General features: G+C 32.0%; 1 protein-coding gene across 1 annotated transcript in view; it reads left to right on the forward strand.

Annotated features, from left to right (window-relative positions):
• The first annotated feature begins 52 nt into the window (after window positions 1-52).
• The window catches only part of pnt (ETS transcription factor pointed), a 383,988-nt gene continuing 366,469 nt past the window's right edge, over window positions 53-17,571 (forward strand). Inside the window, exon 1 of the mRNA XM_088242955.1 lies at window positions 53-232. The gene's annotated coding sequence lies outside the window, so the exon portion shown is untranslated. The remainder of the gene's footprint in view (window positions 233-17,571) is intronic.

Raw genomic sequence — 17,571 nt, forward strand, 5'->3', positions numbered from 1 at the left:
TTCACGAGTGTGAGTGTGCTGAGAAATTCATTCATAAGTTTGTCCCCTCCATGCAATCCTTGCGTATCATGCTTTGGTATTTTGGTTTATTGTCAACCGGTGCGTGTGTTCAGTGCCTTTGTCGTTAGTTTCGTACGTTAGAGTGCCTTAAAGTGTCAAAAAGTTAGTTTAAAAGTTGTATAAAACTCCTAAAGTGTTGTTTAACTCGGATCAAAACGGAAAAACATAAGAGGTAAGATTCAGCTTGATAAATAAGCGTTCTTGGAACACATACAGACTCATTAGTTGTTTATTTTGGTTACTCGTCACCCACACAGCTCGGGCGCGCGCAGTGTTTTCGTTATTTCACATTTCCCATTTAAAAGATTTTTTGATTATTCTTTATCTTCTCACATATTAAAGTATCAGCGTCTATGATATCGTATGATGAACTATTAAGCCTTGAACGTTATCTAACAAACGCATTGCACATAAATAAAAATTATAATCAAATGCACTTAAATAGGCACTTGATGTGAATATAATACACAAAACCTATTACTGATAGCATAAAATTACACTTTCATTTTTATTAAAATCTGTCGAATCAGCAATTCCAAAAAAACTTAAAAATTTTTGTGTTACAGTTCTGAAAATGTTGCGTCAATGAATTCAGTAATATTGAATGTCATTTGTTTATACTTATTTCGAGTTATACATTGTTTATGTACATACGTTTAAAATAACTATAAATTCTAGAACTTACCTCGTTTTGAATTTCAGATTAATTCAAAATTAACATTTTGAATTTAGAGTGGATTCTGCAATATCTCCTCCGACACTGTTGTCAAATTTAATGTATTTTTAGTTTTTGTACATTGAATTATTTCATTATATTTATGTAACCATTTTTTTAGCTATTATTTTTCGTATTCCGATATAATATTTCAAATCTACATTTTTGTTTAATAAAAGTTGACATAAAGGGTGTACTTTCCAAGATTCTTAAACATTAAAAAAATGAAAAAAAGGTCAAAAGGTGGATGTCAAAAATACTGGAAATAAAGCGATAATTTAACATTAATAAAAACCATTTTAGATTATATAAAACATTATAGGCTATTTACATTAAGCCCATTCTTTTATATTTATCATCGCCATCATCATTCCCTTTTTGCATCTAATGGTGCATAGGGTATTGCATTGGTACACCAATCAGCGTGATTGCCTACCATGCAAGAGGTCTCGGGTTCGATTACCGAAATGGTTGAAACGAAATATTTATTTAAAAGGGTGTTTTCACATCAGAATATTTCATAGTCCCTGGACTGGTACCTGAAGCGTAAGACTGATCATCTAACCTTTATGTAACAATTTTTTTATCAAGATACGATGTGATTGGTGTACCAATGCAGTGCCCTATGCACCATTAGGTGCGGAAAGGGAATGATGATGAAAATGATGAAGATATGAGGTGCAAATAATGTAGTAGAATATATTTTTTTTACTAAATATATTGTGTTATATAATAAGTAGGTGTTAACATAAGTTGAATCTGTTTTTTTTTTTCAAATTTTTAAATGAGCACCAAAAGTAAAACAAAATTGTATTCATTTTTATGTGTCCTCTTATTCTCTTCATTTGGAAAAAAACGTACACAACTTATGTTAACATCAACAAATTAATCAATAATGTATTCTCCTACATTATTTTACAACAAATAAATCGATAATTTGTAGCATTTTCACCGTACACTGCGCAAATATCGCGAGCAGGTTTGGCAGCTAAATTCCTCGATTGAATGCCAACAGAAAGAGTTGTCGGAAATGCTCACTTTCGTCTACCTGGCATTCTATTTTGAAGCCTTGTGATCAAATAAAATAATATATGCAACGTAAAAGCAAACACAATATCTTGTACAGCAGAAAATTTTCTTTCTAATGATAACCTTTACATTTTTTTAAGCTTTAGGTGCTTATATTTAAATTGAAAAAAAACGAATGCGACTTATGTTACGACTTAATATAAATAGCAAAAATATTGTTTTGATTGATTAAAATTTTTTTTTTCGGAAACAACTTTTTATCTCTGGGGAAACAGACTGGAATTAGTTCGAATTCATGATCACCCATCTTAACGATTAAATAAAATAATAGTCCCCTTTTTAACGCTTTCCATTTATTACTTTCTTTTTATTATTTTATGGACTTAAGAAAAATTACAAATTGCGCAAACAATATCAAAAACATATTTTGCATTCGACGAATAAAAGATAGCTCGTATCTTTTATCATAACCAGTTATCACTTATTATCTGATAATTCCTAAATGCCTTTACATCGTCTACGTATCCATAATCTTACTTGACTAAACCAAGATAATACGTCTATAAAATATTGCGTCAAAATGAGCACGTAATCTTATTATTAAATATAATAAATCTGAATGTTACACGGTGTGGAATAAGAAGTGGCCACTTAAACCAGCCAATGACAGGTCATAAGCCCAGTAAATGCCTACACTTCCATATTCCCCTCTCAAAAACCTTTTTCCTCTCTGTTACAACAAATTTAGATAGTACTTCTAATTTACCTGCACGTCTTAATTCCTATCATCAGATCTAAGAATAATTGTTAAAAATATTAAATGTCATTATTATTTCTTCGAGTGATTTATGTATACCGGCATTTTTAAGAAACTCTTAAAAGACTGTGGTAAATAATCCCTTTGCGCGCGGTGATGTAACATCGTGTTACCACTAGTAAAAGACGGAATATTCTAAAGTTCAGACATTTGAAAAAAATGGAAAACATGGAGACTACTGTTTAATAACTCCTTTTCCATAATTTATGGGAATAAACATATAATTTAATACTGTTATAGCAAAATAAATTGAAAATCACAAATACGCCGCTCATGTTACACGCGTGCGTCCCCCATCATTGTCATTAACCGACTGAAGACTAAATCTGTTTTAGATGACACTCACCGCAGAACAGCGTCTCAGTCTTCCTAGTTATGACTTCTATCTTCGTGCTCTGTCTTGTATAAGGTATCTGTATATATGTGTTGCTGAATTAGCGGACATTCATGCTTCGCGTAGCAAGGTTAAATATTTTTTGCATTTACATATAGCATAGTGATACAAATTTTACTTTCCAAATCGGGTGTGAAAACGTCCATTTGAAGATTACGAAAAATACGAATTCATCATTTAAAAAAATAAGAGAGATATATCAAATCTTGTGTCCTATGTCGACTAGTGTGACATCACAGCCACACAAGAGTTAATGGCGTTGTACATTAAACGTTTCAGCACGCCTTGCAGCTACAGATGCTGTTGGAGTTATATTTTGTCTACTTGTAGTAAAAATTGTTTAAATTTTATCTATTTCATTAACAAAATCAATTAATAACAGACACAAAACGAATGGACTCTTAAGTTAAAGCTACCTATGATTGATTTAAATATATTATTTCTTGAATAAATTCTTAATAATAATAATAATTTTTATTCCAGCTCGGTACCCAACCGGCCATATAACCTTTACAAAGCATAAATTCTTTCTTCAAATTTCTTCTTTGCAACCAGTGGTCTTCCGCTAGGCAGTCATCTGGGTCCTATATTGTTTTTAATTTTTGTAACTACATAATATCATGTTTCCGAGATGCTGAAGTTTCGCTGTTTGCTGATATTAAAATATACAGAGAGGTAAAAAACGCAGGTCATTGCGTAACTCTGCAAACTAACTCGAATTGTTTGAATATATTTTGTGAAAAGAACAATGTATTTCTCAGTGTTGACAAATGCAAAGTTCTGACTTTTTGCCGAAATAATAATCCAATTGCTTTCATTTACACTATAAATTCAATAAATTTAGAGCAAGTGACCGAAATTACCTATCTTGGTATTATATTCGATGAACAATTAAACTTCATTAAACATATACAGAGCATAACAAATAAAAGCATCAAAACTCGGGGATTTCTGTTGCGAACGATTAGAGATTTTGACTCGGTCTATGTAATGAAAATTTATATTTTGCTTTAGTACGTAGCTAACTTGAGTACAGCTCCGTATATGGTCACCAAATTATAAAGTGCATATAAATAATATCGAAAGAGTTCAACATAAATGTTTACGTTTCGTTAATTTTAAATTAGGTATTCCAGTTAAACACACGAATTACTCATACTTAAATAAATATTTGAATGTACAAACATTAGAAAATAAAAGAAAACTAAATGATTTGTTATTTTTATTTGAAATATCAAATTCAATATTTGACTGTTCCCAACTGTCAGAACTAATTAACTTGCGAGTTCCGGGCCGGGTTACTCTATTAAATAAATTATTCTATGTAAATGTATATACGACAAACTACAGTGCGCACTCGCCAATAAGGAAAATTCACGTGTTTACAAATGAATACACAAATGATTTATATACTAGGAGAATAAATTCCGTTTTTCATTTTTTTTTATCATATTTGTACTATACGTACGTCCGAATGTATAGCGTACGTCCGAAGATGGCAGATACTAGGCGCTTTTTTGGGTTTGAACAGTCCTAGCTTCCATTAAAAACACTTATCAATAAAGCAAATCTATAGACACACAAATGGTAAATATCTATAGTGTGTAAAAAATATATTTCTCTAGTTTCATAATCCAGGGAGAAAATACGGGACTACGTTTGTGTGAAGAAAAGTATGACCGCGTTTCCTCTTAAGATGAAAAAGCAATATTACAACAGAGATGGAAAACATTTAAGAAAAAGTAATATGATAATCTAGGCATTTACAGGGCTTATTACCTGTCATCATATCTGTGTTTAAACATCCGTTTTTCTTCAATTCTTTCGTCTGTTGATTTTTGTGAAGTTAAAGAGTTAAAGCCTAAAATGTTATCTATTGTAATATGTTAATCTTAACTCCCCATGAGGTGAAATCCAGTCCTTGTCTACAAACATTTGCACAGGCTCAAAATAATGTTAGTAGTATTATTTGTATTTTATTTTATGCAAAATACTCATTCTGAGACAGTATAAAATAACCATTAATAATTTTTAAACAAAAAGCATAACTTCAAAAACCCGAGAAATAAAAATGATAATAAAATATATAGTAAAATAAGTCAATATACAAAATGCAACGTCGTGTCGTATATATAATTATCACTTGTTTTATAAATATTTGAGGGCCGGGTTAGTTAATTAGTTTATTATTACAAATTTAAAAATAATACAACAAATAACTGTATGGTAATACTTTTGTGATGCATAAACACATCGAATTGTATTTTTTAAATCGAACTTCCTGTTAGGATCACAATTCTCAGAGATCATTTATTTTTTATTGATAGTGCTGATAAATTTGACGTTCATAAAAGATTATCTGTAATGCTAAAGGAAATGATAACCAGACATCGCATTTGGAACCAATCATTTATTCGGAGGTATGACTTAAGCACTGAGTAGGCATTTATTGGACACCTTATCTTTAATATTAATCCCCAAATCTGAAAAAGTTGATTATTCTTTTCCATGATGCGAGAAAAATAAATTAAAACGTCATCCGCCTGTAAGTGAAAATAACAATTAAAACGCACTTATTGATAAAATATCGGCATTCGCTTCGTAACACTTTATGTGTAATTTTTGCAGTAAACATTGTTTTCGGTGTTACTAAATTTATTCAATTAATAAAAACTCGAGTATCTAATCATCATATCGATGCCCGATACAATACTAATATTATAAATAAGTAGTGTCGTATAATAACACCCGTCGATATGAAGAATACTTTCCCGATATTGTAGTTGTGTTCCTTGACTTATAAATAAAATTATAATACATAAAATAGTTTATTTGTTTCACAATAAAACGCATAAAGTCCAAGGCCTCGATTATGATGGGAAGATAAAGACGTCATACCTTCACCTTGACGGTATAGTTGAAGATAAATTCCCTCTAGCGATTATAAAGATATACATACTACCAACCCCCCACTTTTAAGTTTTGGGTAGGTACATCGATATGAATTAAGGGGAAGCGTACGTCACGGTACACATATCTACGCTCTAAAATGACATAGCTTCAGTATGACGTCATAGTTAAAGATAAAAGTCTCCCGACCGACTACAAAGGTATAGTATCGATACCCCCACCATCAAGTTTTGATGTAAGTACATCATTTTATACCGACGAGTCTAGAACCCCTCGATACGTTTATCTGCGCATTAAAAGTGTCAAAAAAAAATTCCACTGAGCAATTTTTCCTTTGATTATGATTTATTTAAAAAAAATAATCGTTTTGAGGTTGGCATTTTTTTTTAAAAAGCCTATTAAAAATATGAGAGAGAAATAAATAAGTTTTGAAGTCGAATTAAATTCCGACATAACTGTCACTTTAATGAAACGAACGCCTAGAAGTGGAAATAATGTCGCTAGGTTCTCTCATATTAACAAATAAGAGTATCTAGGCGTCAGACACAGATTATATGAGATACCGTATGTTATGTATAGTAGTAGTTTAGTAGAAGTCCACAATTTTTTCTATAATTTCACGCCGATGTTTTTACGGGCGCGGCGTAGCGCGTCGGTGTGGTCGAAGCAACCGGCGGCGCGACGCGACGCACACGTCTAGACGTTCGTTTATACAGGCATGGTCAGGATGGGGATAATATTATATTACACAGTTTGAAAAGTGGACACTTCGACCAGCCGATGACAAATTATAACCCCTTTTCTTTTCTAGTAAATTTCGTCTCAAAATCTGCCAGATTCGGATTATTTGTCCGTCGTATTGGCAACGTGGCAGCAACTTGACACTGAAGCCAGCAGCCGACGGAAGGTGCGGTGAACAGACGCCGCATGTCCTTAGTAAAAATATTTCGTCCTTTTCCAATTCCCACACTCAGCCGCAGTCCTCTAACCACATGTTGTACGGAGGGACACCCGAAGAGTTCATTGATTCTTCTCGCTTCTTGTCTCAGATTTTCTAGATCAACAAAATGCAAAAACGGAAAGTTATGCAAGAATGTCCCCGCAAAGATTGAAAGTTTCTGGATAGAAAAATAAAAATTATAAAAGCTGATTTGAAGAATTTGAAGTTAAAACTAACTTAATCGAAACAAAAACAAAGAAACCATAACAGAGATAATTTTTTTTCGTTTTTTCTTTTTTTCTTTCTTTTTATTTGCACCACAACAGGCCGAGAGGCCAAACTACAGTGGTGAATTACATTACAGAACAACCAGGTTTGAGAAAAATCACATTTTAATTTTTGTGTTCTCACCGGAAATCGAACTCGGAACCTTCCGTGCGTGAGTCAAGCGACTTGACCACTAGACCACAGAGGCCGCCAATAATATAACGCCATACCACTCTGTCTTGCATACGTATCTCGCTCCCTCTACATTAATATATTTTCTCACGCACGCAGGCTGATTATTCGGATTTATTACATGTCTATTCGCATCATGAATATTTTTAGCCATTCTTTCGTCGTCTATTCGCTCCACATGTCCAAAGCAATTCAGCAATTCAGCACTTCTTTTTGATTTTGTCGATAATGCTCGTCTCAGCCCTGCATAATGCACGGATCTCGACATTTGAAGAAATCTAGGAACCTATGCAATATTTTTGATAAAACAAAATGAATTGATTACGGTTACATTTCTTATTGGTTGATTATACCATTTATTTTTCATGTCAGATTAAATAATCGTCGGTTCGGACATGTAAGGGTTTGTTTGTTAGTTGTTTCTATCCAAATGCAACGTTATAAATTGTAATTTATGCATAGTACTGCGTTTAATTTAAGGTTTTCCCGCCTATTCAGTATTATTAGATTTCGATAACTACTACTACCATCACGCCATTTCCCCGTAGGTGTAGGCAGAGAGAATGGACCGCCACACATGTCTATCCTGGCATACATTCCTAGCTTCTTTCACATTCATACATCTTGTCATACATGCCCTTCGGTTCCGTCTGCTTTTGACATGACCAGACTTAAGATTTTGGTTTATCTGATCATGCCACGTCTTTCTAAGTCGTCCTCGTCTCACGTTACCGTTTATTTTCGCCATATATACTTGTTTTACCATTTTTCGTAGTCCATTCGTTCTACGTGACTAAACCATCTCAGAGACCCTTTCTTAATCTTATCAATTATACTTAACTCAGATTTACACTCTCGCCTGATTTCATCATTCGTAACCCTGTCATATATTGATTTCCCACACATTCGTCTAAGAGATCGCATTTCAACCGCGTTCACTCGGCTTTCATCTTTCCTCTGCCAGTTCCATGTTCCACTTCCATACATAAGTGTTGGAACTAAAACTCCGTTGTGCACTGCCAGTTTAGCTTCGACATATTCTTATTAGCAATCACTGTGCTTAGTGCTCCGTTCATTTTGTTGCCCGCATTCACTCTCCTTTCAACATCTTTTTCTACTCTTCCATCTGTTGAAATTCTCTAAATCACTCTACCCACACAATTGTATACCTACTTAGAATATTTTTTTATATCGAAAAATAATTTATATTTACTATAACTATCGATTTAAAAATCGTGAAAAAGTTATTCTAACTAAACTAAATACCTAAATTTATTTTATTAAAGTATAATAATAATAATAATAATTATTATTATGGATAACTTATATAGCGCCATTTTCGTAATATAATACTTCAAGGGCGCTTTACAAAGTGATTATATAAAGATATAAATTTAATTTTAACTTTAACTTTTTAATTTAAGAAAAATAATGTACTTTTTCATACTACTTTTCCACCACATGCTAAGTATAGTCTGCTACCTTTAACAACCTATTGAAAATAACTTATCATTAAGATAAATAGTATCTGATGTGTTACTATAAAAATTTTCACTGTATTACGAATTATAAATTTGATTAGATAAATAAATAAACATGAATATTTCTGAATTGAATAAATAATCACATTAATACTTTTGTATGCTTACTTTATTTTATGTTTTTATTTTTGTAAATGGCCTTCGTGCCGTTTATTTAAAATAAAAGAAAATATTAGCAAATAATATTCGAGAAATAAAATATAATATGGAGAGAAAAGAAGCACTCTGTATTCAATATGTATATTTGTGTGAGCACTGTGATTGCCTCAACTTAGGTTGCGTTACCTTTACCTACCGATATCTTTCACACCTAAATCGAAAATTGGACAAATATAAAAGTAATGATCCATGATGTTATTATTGTAATGACAAAGATAAGATTAAAATTATCTTAGTAACCTTTTGCGAATTTCGATACAATTTGATAATCTTGTATTTGTGATACCAACGCCCGAAATAAATATTATCAGTTTTAAAAATATTCAAGTAAATGTAACACCCTTTTTGAGATACGTAAATTTATTTGAAAAATAGATTTGTTTGCATTTTTTTTGCTTTTCTCGCCATTATTATAATAATTATCTCACGAATTCAAAGATGACCCTTTTTATACGTGAAGAATACTTTGAAGTGTTACAGTATATCCGAGATATAAAATAATGACAGCAGTTTTATAAAACTCTTTCCTGGCCTTTGTCTCCTGATCAAATTTCAGATTGTTTTATGATAAAGTCTTTGAAATTGCGAATATTACAAAATTCCTTTTTGAAAATTTTTCAATCTTCTGTTTCAGTTATCCCCTCTCAAAATTCTACATCGTTAGTGTTTTTAAGTTTAATCGGTTTCGAGATTTATTGGATTTGGTCATGCCTAGTCTTTCTCGGTCTTATTCGTTTTCTACATTTATCAACATTCGCATCGTAAAATCCTTTTAGCCGCTGTTCTTTCGCAGTCCATCGTTCTACATTGAGAGGTCGCATTTCAACAACATTAAGCCTATTTTTATCCTCGTTTTTCTAATTCCATACTTCGCCCCCACACATAAGAGTCTGCACCGGGACTCCACTGTGAACGGCTGATTTTGTCTCCCGCAACAAACGTTTATTAGCCAAGGTTGATTTAAGTGCACCGTTCACCCTGTTTCTGGCATTCATTTTCCTTTTAATATATTTCTCAGTCTAGTCTAATATACGTCCTAGATACTTGTAAATTGTATTCCTAATTCAGAATATCTCCGTTCATAATGATCTCACAATTAGTCATACTTCCATCCCTTTCATAAACCTGTTCAAATTACTGGAATTTATTTTATTTTATTGAAATAAACGGCACGTAGTGCCTTTTACATATAAGTTGCATACAATAAAATACACACATGTAAGTGAAAAAAGTAAAATATAGTATTTAAAAGAAATTATTACTATATAACAGTTATTTGCAAATTAAGGAGTCAAAAAAAAAAAGATACACGGTTTAAAAATAATATTACTAGATATAAAAATACTTGAAAAATTAAATATTTGGTGATAGAAATATTTTGAACCTGTAAAAAAAGAGAAAAAAAAAGTAAGAAAGCAAGACATATTGAAAAAAAAAAAAATTAAAACAATTTTGAATAACACTAAACGAAGATTTTTCTTTTTTAAATTACAAACTGTTAAAAAAAAAATTGAAAATGAAAATATTTTGTACTTTTAAATAAAATCAAGAAAAGAAAAGAAAAACATTAATAACGAAATTTAAACAATTTTGAAGAATGAAATTAATACAAGTATGCGTGTATTCTAGTATCTTCTCAATTAAAAAATCGACCACTAGTGAATAAATTTATTTATTAATTAAAAATTACACTCGTTTACAATATAATAATATTATTAATAATAAAATGTATGTGAATTTTAATTATTGATTACCACTGAGTAAATGGCACATGCAAACATTGAAATGTAAAATCCGTTATCATCTTAAACAAGCACAAACAATAAGATGTCTTAAACTTTCCTGTAGTGATCAGACAATGAGTGTTTGTTTATAACACATCTAAATTTAATGTTTCCGACAACAATGGTCTGTATTAATTACAAACAGTTATACGACTTCCATATTCATCCATAATATTACTCGTCGACAAAGTTGCTGCGTCGTCCATTTTGAAAATATTGATGCATTCTTGCCACCTGTTGTTTTTAAATCACGCGTTTGCAACACTGTAGAACTAACAGCTGCCATTTTAGTCACCATGGCAATGTTTAGCATAATATTTGATAACAGAAATACGCAATTTACTATTTCGAATAATATTTCAATGTACATATATCAGCCAAGCCAAAAACATACAAATATACTAATAAAAATCGTTTTGCACCGCCATTTCTGTGATAAATTATAGATATAGATACTTATGAACATGTTTCAATTTTATAGGCCAATATTATAATCACCTACCTTACATTGTGACTTAGTTGCTTGCGTTATAAATTATGCATTTGTTAAGACCTTAGGCAACCCACAAAATTATTTAATGCCACAAAATGCAAACCGTAATTAAATGCAAAATAGATCAAGTTATAATTTCGTTCTAAGACACTTAAAATGGCTTACCCATGTTTTATTGGTGCACCGCATCATATTAAAATATTTTAAAAACCATCATTAAAAAAACAGAATTACGAACAAAACACGACATAGGAACCTAGGGAAACATCATCAGTATGTAAAAGGTTATGAAAATCAAAAAACTATCCTCTTTGATTTACCTGAAGCAAAAAGTAAATTATATCATTGGATCAAATACTGTATTTATGTTGTAAATTGTAAAAATACGATTCGTGTAAAATGTTCCTTCGTGCCTTCTGGCGATTTTTTGCATTTTCAAAAAAGACCAACAAAACAACACGCCGTTTCTCCACAGGGGTAGACAGAGATAATAGAACGCCACACTACACTGTCTTTATATAATAGGTACAGAGATTGCTTGCTCTACATTCATACACGCGCGCCCATTATTCCGACTATTGCCATGTCCATTTTCAAGTATTTGTCTTTATTGTTTTTTTTACAGCATTCGGTCTCTTTTTTTTCGATTCGTCAAGATTTGCATCGCGCATGGTTTTAGCCGTTCTTTTGCTGTCCATTCGCTCTGCATGTACAAACCAACGTAGCGCTTCTTCTTCATGTGTCATGTCAGGTCCCCCTGACGTCAACTATCACTTGAAAGTATATTTATTTATTTATTTAACTTTTTGTACATAATTTTATTTGTACATTGGCGGGCTTGTTGCCAAATGGCAATTTCTTCCAACCAACCAATAAAATAAAAGTTTTATTTTTATAATTCAAGTTACAGAACATATTCAATAGAAAAAAGCTAAAGATATATAAAAATAGAAATAAACGTATTTGTTTATAAATTACCTTAAATCGAAACTATTACTCAATGGGAAAAAGGAAAAAAGAGAAAAAAGGAAAGTAGGAGAGATTAAGGAAGAGAAAGGAGACGTTTCTTCAGACGTGATTTAAACAGAGATAATGTAGTAACATCTTTGATGGTAGATGGGGGATGATTCCACAGTCGAGCCGTATATGAGCCTCTAAACAGCGCCTCGACTGTTCTAATCCCCGTCCAGTCTCGTACGTTCCGGAGCCAGGAGATCTGCCTGCTGCCCGCACCTCGTCGACCCTCTATTTATCCTTTTATGATTTGATGCAGCAGTTTGTACTTTGATCACTTTGATATCCGTCAGCAACTGTCTATCTACTCTTGTTCTTTGGAGCACATTGACCACATCGGTCCACGGAATACGTAGCATTACAAAAGTACCACCCCTTTTTTAATTTTTTAACACATTCTCCGGAAAGATTTAGACATCATTAAGCCTATTTTTGTCCTTGTTTATCCAGTTCCGTACATCTAGGTCGGTACCAGGACTCCATTGCGAACTGCTTTTTTTCATCGTCACCATAATCACTGTTCATTTCATATTAAACCACACGATGAGGTTTCTTCCTCTTTCATCGGCACCAACGTTTCCCTTTTCACAGCCAGGTGTTTAGGGCACTGCATTAATACTTCAATTGCAGCGTATCTGGATCATTTTTGTTACATCGAAAGTAAAATGATTAGTCAAACAGAAGGCGACTCAACTACTTATAAATGAGTAGGTTTACGTTTTGACCCATTAGTTTCTTTGTGGACGTCGCTCAGTACGCAACTCCTGATTTGAATTCAACTATGCCGTGTTGTGTCCTTTTAAAGTCTAAAAATACTGCTAGGATCTTAAAGAAACAAGATGCAATCACATTTCATCTGTAATTTGTAAATGAATGTGTATATCACAAATGCATTACTTTCAAATTGAATTATTTTTCCATCTGTCAGATTGTCAAAGAAACAAAATGGAAATTTCGTTAGTGTTGCCAGGGTAGTAAATTTTTTTACCCTACTTAGCTCATCTAATAAAAGAGTTAATGAAAATTAGACTCAATAACTCTCATTAAATGACTGTTGTGTCAATCAATGTTTCCGCGTGCACAATAAAATTTTAGTGAAATTAACAGATTACTTTTTTTTTACCTTACATTTGTGTTATGATTTTTTTTCCCATCAAGCAACATTACCCGGCGACTTCACGAATGCAGCGGCGAAAGTAAGCCGGAGTGGGGGAATTATTGGACACAGTCCGATGTATTCAAATATGATTCTACGGTCCTTCTGGACTATTCTTAATTCTATGGTCTAATGTTATTTTAACGTTTAACTTGTCGCTATCATCTAACACTTGTTTCTCTTTTAAAACCTACATCATTACAGCTACTTCTATATCTCGTAGCGTAGGTTATTTTTTGAGTGGGCAGAACCGTCTCCAACAGTTACTAAACTCAAATTAAAATGTAGGTGCGATGTTGAAATGAATATTTATATCAATCTTAAGTCTACTAACCGTGTGGGCGTTATCTCGGAGACACCCGTTCATTCAGAGTTTAAAGTCGAGTACCCTTTTAACTCATTAAACATAAAACCCCCCGCCAGGTAACACAATACGTTGAGGAATTTTGCACTTTATTTTACCTTAAATAGAAATGACAAAATGCACCTAGGAAAAGCATCATCGATTTGACCGTTGTTTATGGTATGTCAGACCATTGATATTACAGACAGAAAATACACTCGCTTAAGTCTAAGAAAGAGACATCATGTTTTTCGCACTAATTACGAAAAAACTGCATTCTTTCAAATAAATTCTACCAGGTATTGCCGATTTTGTTTTACGATTTAATCCTTATAGTCCTTAAAATGTAAGATGATTAGAATGACAGTTGTCAGAAAAACTGACGACATAACTTTGTAGCTACGTCTAAGGAGTGATTTATATTGACACACGAAAAATCATTCGTATTTGGTAAGTTAATTTATTTTTTGATTACAATTCTTGACATATAAATCAACATAAATATATAAAATCAGCTTTAAAACTTTAAAAAAAACTAAAATAAACGTAATTATTAACGACGTTCTTACAAGGTTACATCATTTTGCAAAAACGTTAGAGATGGGACAAATTGATCAATGTAAATTGATCGAATAAAAAAAAGTTCGTTTGATAATGTTCACGAAAAAAGTATAAATGTCTTATTTTTGGTGAATAATTGTATTCAACACACTATAAAAGGCTTGTTTTTGCGTTTTTTTTTAGTTTCATGTTTGCATGAAAAAACTGATAAAATCTAATCATCTTACATTTTAAGGGCTATAGTATACCTGTTTTAATAAATTTCTATTAAAACAGTAAACGAAGAATAATATCGTCGGCCTTTTTTTTTTCTTTTTTTTTTCGATACATATTTTTTTACATAGTGGAACACTTAATTAAATTTATGTTATTTATTCACAATTATTGCTGGAATTCATTTTATTGTCATTATGTAATAACTTATTTTTTCATATGTTATAAAATAAGTTATAATGGAACTCTGTAAGAATAAAGAAGTTTTACATTATTTGAAGCTGCGACAGATATCGCCAAAATATCATTTTTAACCATTTGAGGGTACTATTTGGAAAACCGCCAAAATCCATCTTTCTTTATTTTGAGCAAATCACAAAAAACTGATACAATACTTAACTTCAACTTTTTTTTTAAACTTTTTTTATACGTAAGCAGTGATGACATAAGCATGATTATGTCAAGAAACAGTAGATATATAATTACTTTTTTTAGATTTTGGATTTTGCCGGGTTTGCAAGAAGAACCCTCATTTGTGAACTTACGAGTTTTACTAGTTAGGGTGACGATATTAAGTTTCGTAACTTTTTAAACTTTTCTTTTACGTTTATAAAATTTATAGCAAACTCTTATATAACCATACACAGTACACAGATGCCCGTTCTTAGAGAGCCTGCTTCACTATCGTATGGAAAACGCTAAATTCGTGAACATTGTACTAGATAAGTGAGTTAAAATTTTAGTAATATTTTTTTTACATTTTAAAACTTAGAAATACTATAAGATGGAGGGTTAAAATTTCAGCCCTTTCCGTTGATAGCATCCCGCTGTTTACGTGTTATCAATTTACTTTTTATTATTATGGATAACTTATATAGCGCCATTTCCGTAATAGATTACCTCAGGGGTGCTTTACAAAGTGATTATATAAAGATATAAATTTCATTTTAACTTTAACTTTTTAATTTAAGAAAAATAATGTACTTTTTCATACTACTTTTCCACCACATGCTAAGTATAGTCTGCTACCTTTAACAACCTATTGAAAATAACTTATCATTTAGATAAATAGTATCTGATGTGTTACTATAAAAATTTTCACTGTATTACGAATTTTTAATTTTTAAACTTTTTAATTTAAGAAAAATAATGTACTTTGTCACCACATGCTACGAATATATTCAAATGATTTAGAGAACAAGTGGGTTTTAAGTTTCTTCCGAAACATCACTTCACTCTCACAGTTTCGGACCTCTGCTGGGAGAGCATTCCATGCCGTAGGGCCAATGCGCGTTCACCAAATTTAGTGCGCTGTTTGCGTAGAGGTATAATAACTTTTCCTTTCGACGTAGATGTAGCTGATCTAAGCGTAAGACGTCTGTCAGCTAGTTTATCTGGAATGCAGAGTTCCCTTAGATATTCTGGAGCAGAGTTGTGCAGTGACTTATACATTAGCCAACAGAGTTTGTATTCCACCCTCTGTGGAAAACGTAGCCAGTGTAATTCCCGAAGTAGAGGAGTGATATGACTAAAGTTAGAGATTCCAAAAATAAGTCTCGCTGCGGCATTTAATACAGACTGTAGGCGAGGCATTTTATTCATTGGTAGACCTGCGTAGATACCATTACAATAATCGACTCTAGACACTACAAACGCATTTATTAATTGAACGTAGTTATGCAGAAAGCAGCCAGTCCACAATTTTGAAAAAATCAGATTTTGGTGTTATCGGATGCAGTAAGGTCTATTCTATGTTCTGCTAAAAACTGCCAGGTCGCTTTTGTACAAAAAACTGTTATTATCACCTTCTGAAAATAGTATCGATCACAAAATCGGCGTTTCTCAATTTGCAGAAAACACCCACAACACTAGAATAATGTAACGGTATTTTAAAAATCATAAAAACAGGTCAAATACGTAATTAGATTCTTGTTCGTAGCATCAAAAAACTAATGTATTGATTGTTTATCATTTGCCAAAAGTCGAAAACATTCCAACTGTTGTGTAGATTCGATTATTCACTCTTTTCACAAAAGTGCTATTATCTCAGTTTCACTTTTCTATGGCTGGATGCTTTCTGTATAACTGCGTTCATTTGTACTCATTATTATTATTATTATTATTATTATGGATAACTTATATAGCGCCATTTTCGTAATAAAATACCTCAAGGGCGCTTTACATGGTGATTCTATTGTTAAATTAATTTAATTTAAGCTTTTAAATTTGTAATTTAATTAAAACAATTTATTTTGTTGTCACGTGCTACGGATTTATACAAATGATTTAGAGAACTCATCATACATAACATCTTGTAAAATCGGCTCAAATTTAGTCTTTAGTCTCGAATCTAAATCAACGTTTGCTGTTTTCATTCACTACAAGTTCGAGATTCTAGCAAAAATTTGAAAGGTATCTTTTATGGTACACTGTGCATTATTTTGTATTCTAAAACGAATCTTCGGGCTAATAAAATCGCACTCTATTACAACATCATCTTAATGCAACACATGTTCCAAGTTTTGAACACCATTAAACCTGGATGCGTGCAACAACTGCTTCAAGCGTCCTGCCAGGGGTCCCAAACGAACGGAAATGTCTGCAAAAAAACTCACATTAGTTTTAGTTAAGACGTGATGCGTCACAAATATATCTTATATAAAAAAGTCAGGTATTTATTTGTATACCTTTATAAAACTAAAATGGAATTCTACCAATAAATCACCAACACAATAAATCGTCGTATGTGATTTTCTTCAACTCTGCATGAGAACGATTTTTTTTTCTGGTTTTATGTCGCAACTTTATAAGTACAAAAGTATTTTTTTAAACCAACACAGTCATAGTTATAAACAATACATACAGAATAACAACAAATAACAAGACCAATTGAACGTAGTTATGCAGAAAGCAGGCAGTCCACAATTTTGAAAAAATGAGATATTGATGTTATCGGGTGCAGTAAGGTAAATTCTATGTCCTG

Source organism: Micrasema longulum, unplaced genomic scaffold (genome assembly GCF_059751315.1).
Source record: "Micrasema longulum isolate JH-2025_06_02 unplaced genomic scaffold, ASM5975131v1 h1tg000178l, whole genome shotgun sequence".
Lineage (NCBI taxonomy): Eukaryota > Metazoa > Arthropoda > Insecta > Trichoptera > Brachycentridae > Micrasema > Micrasema longulum.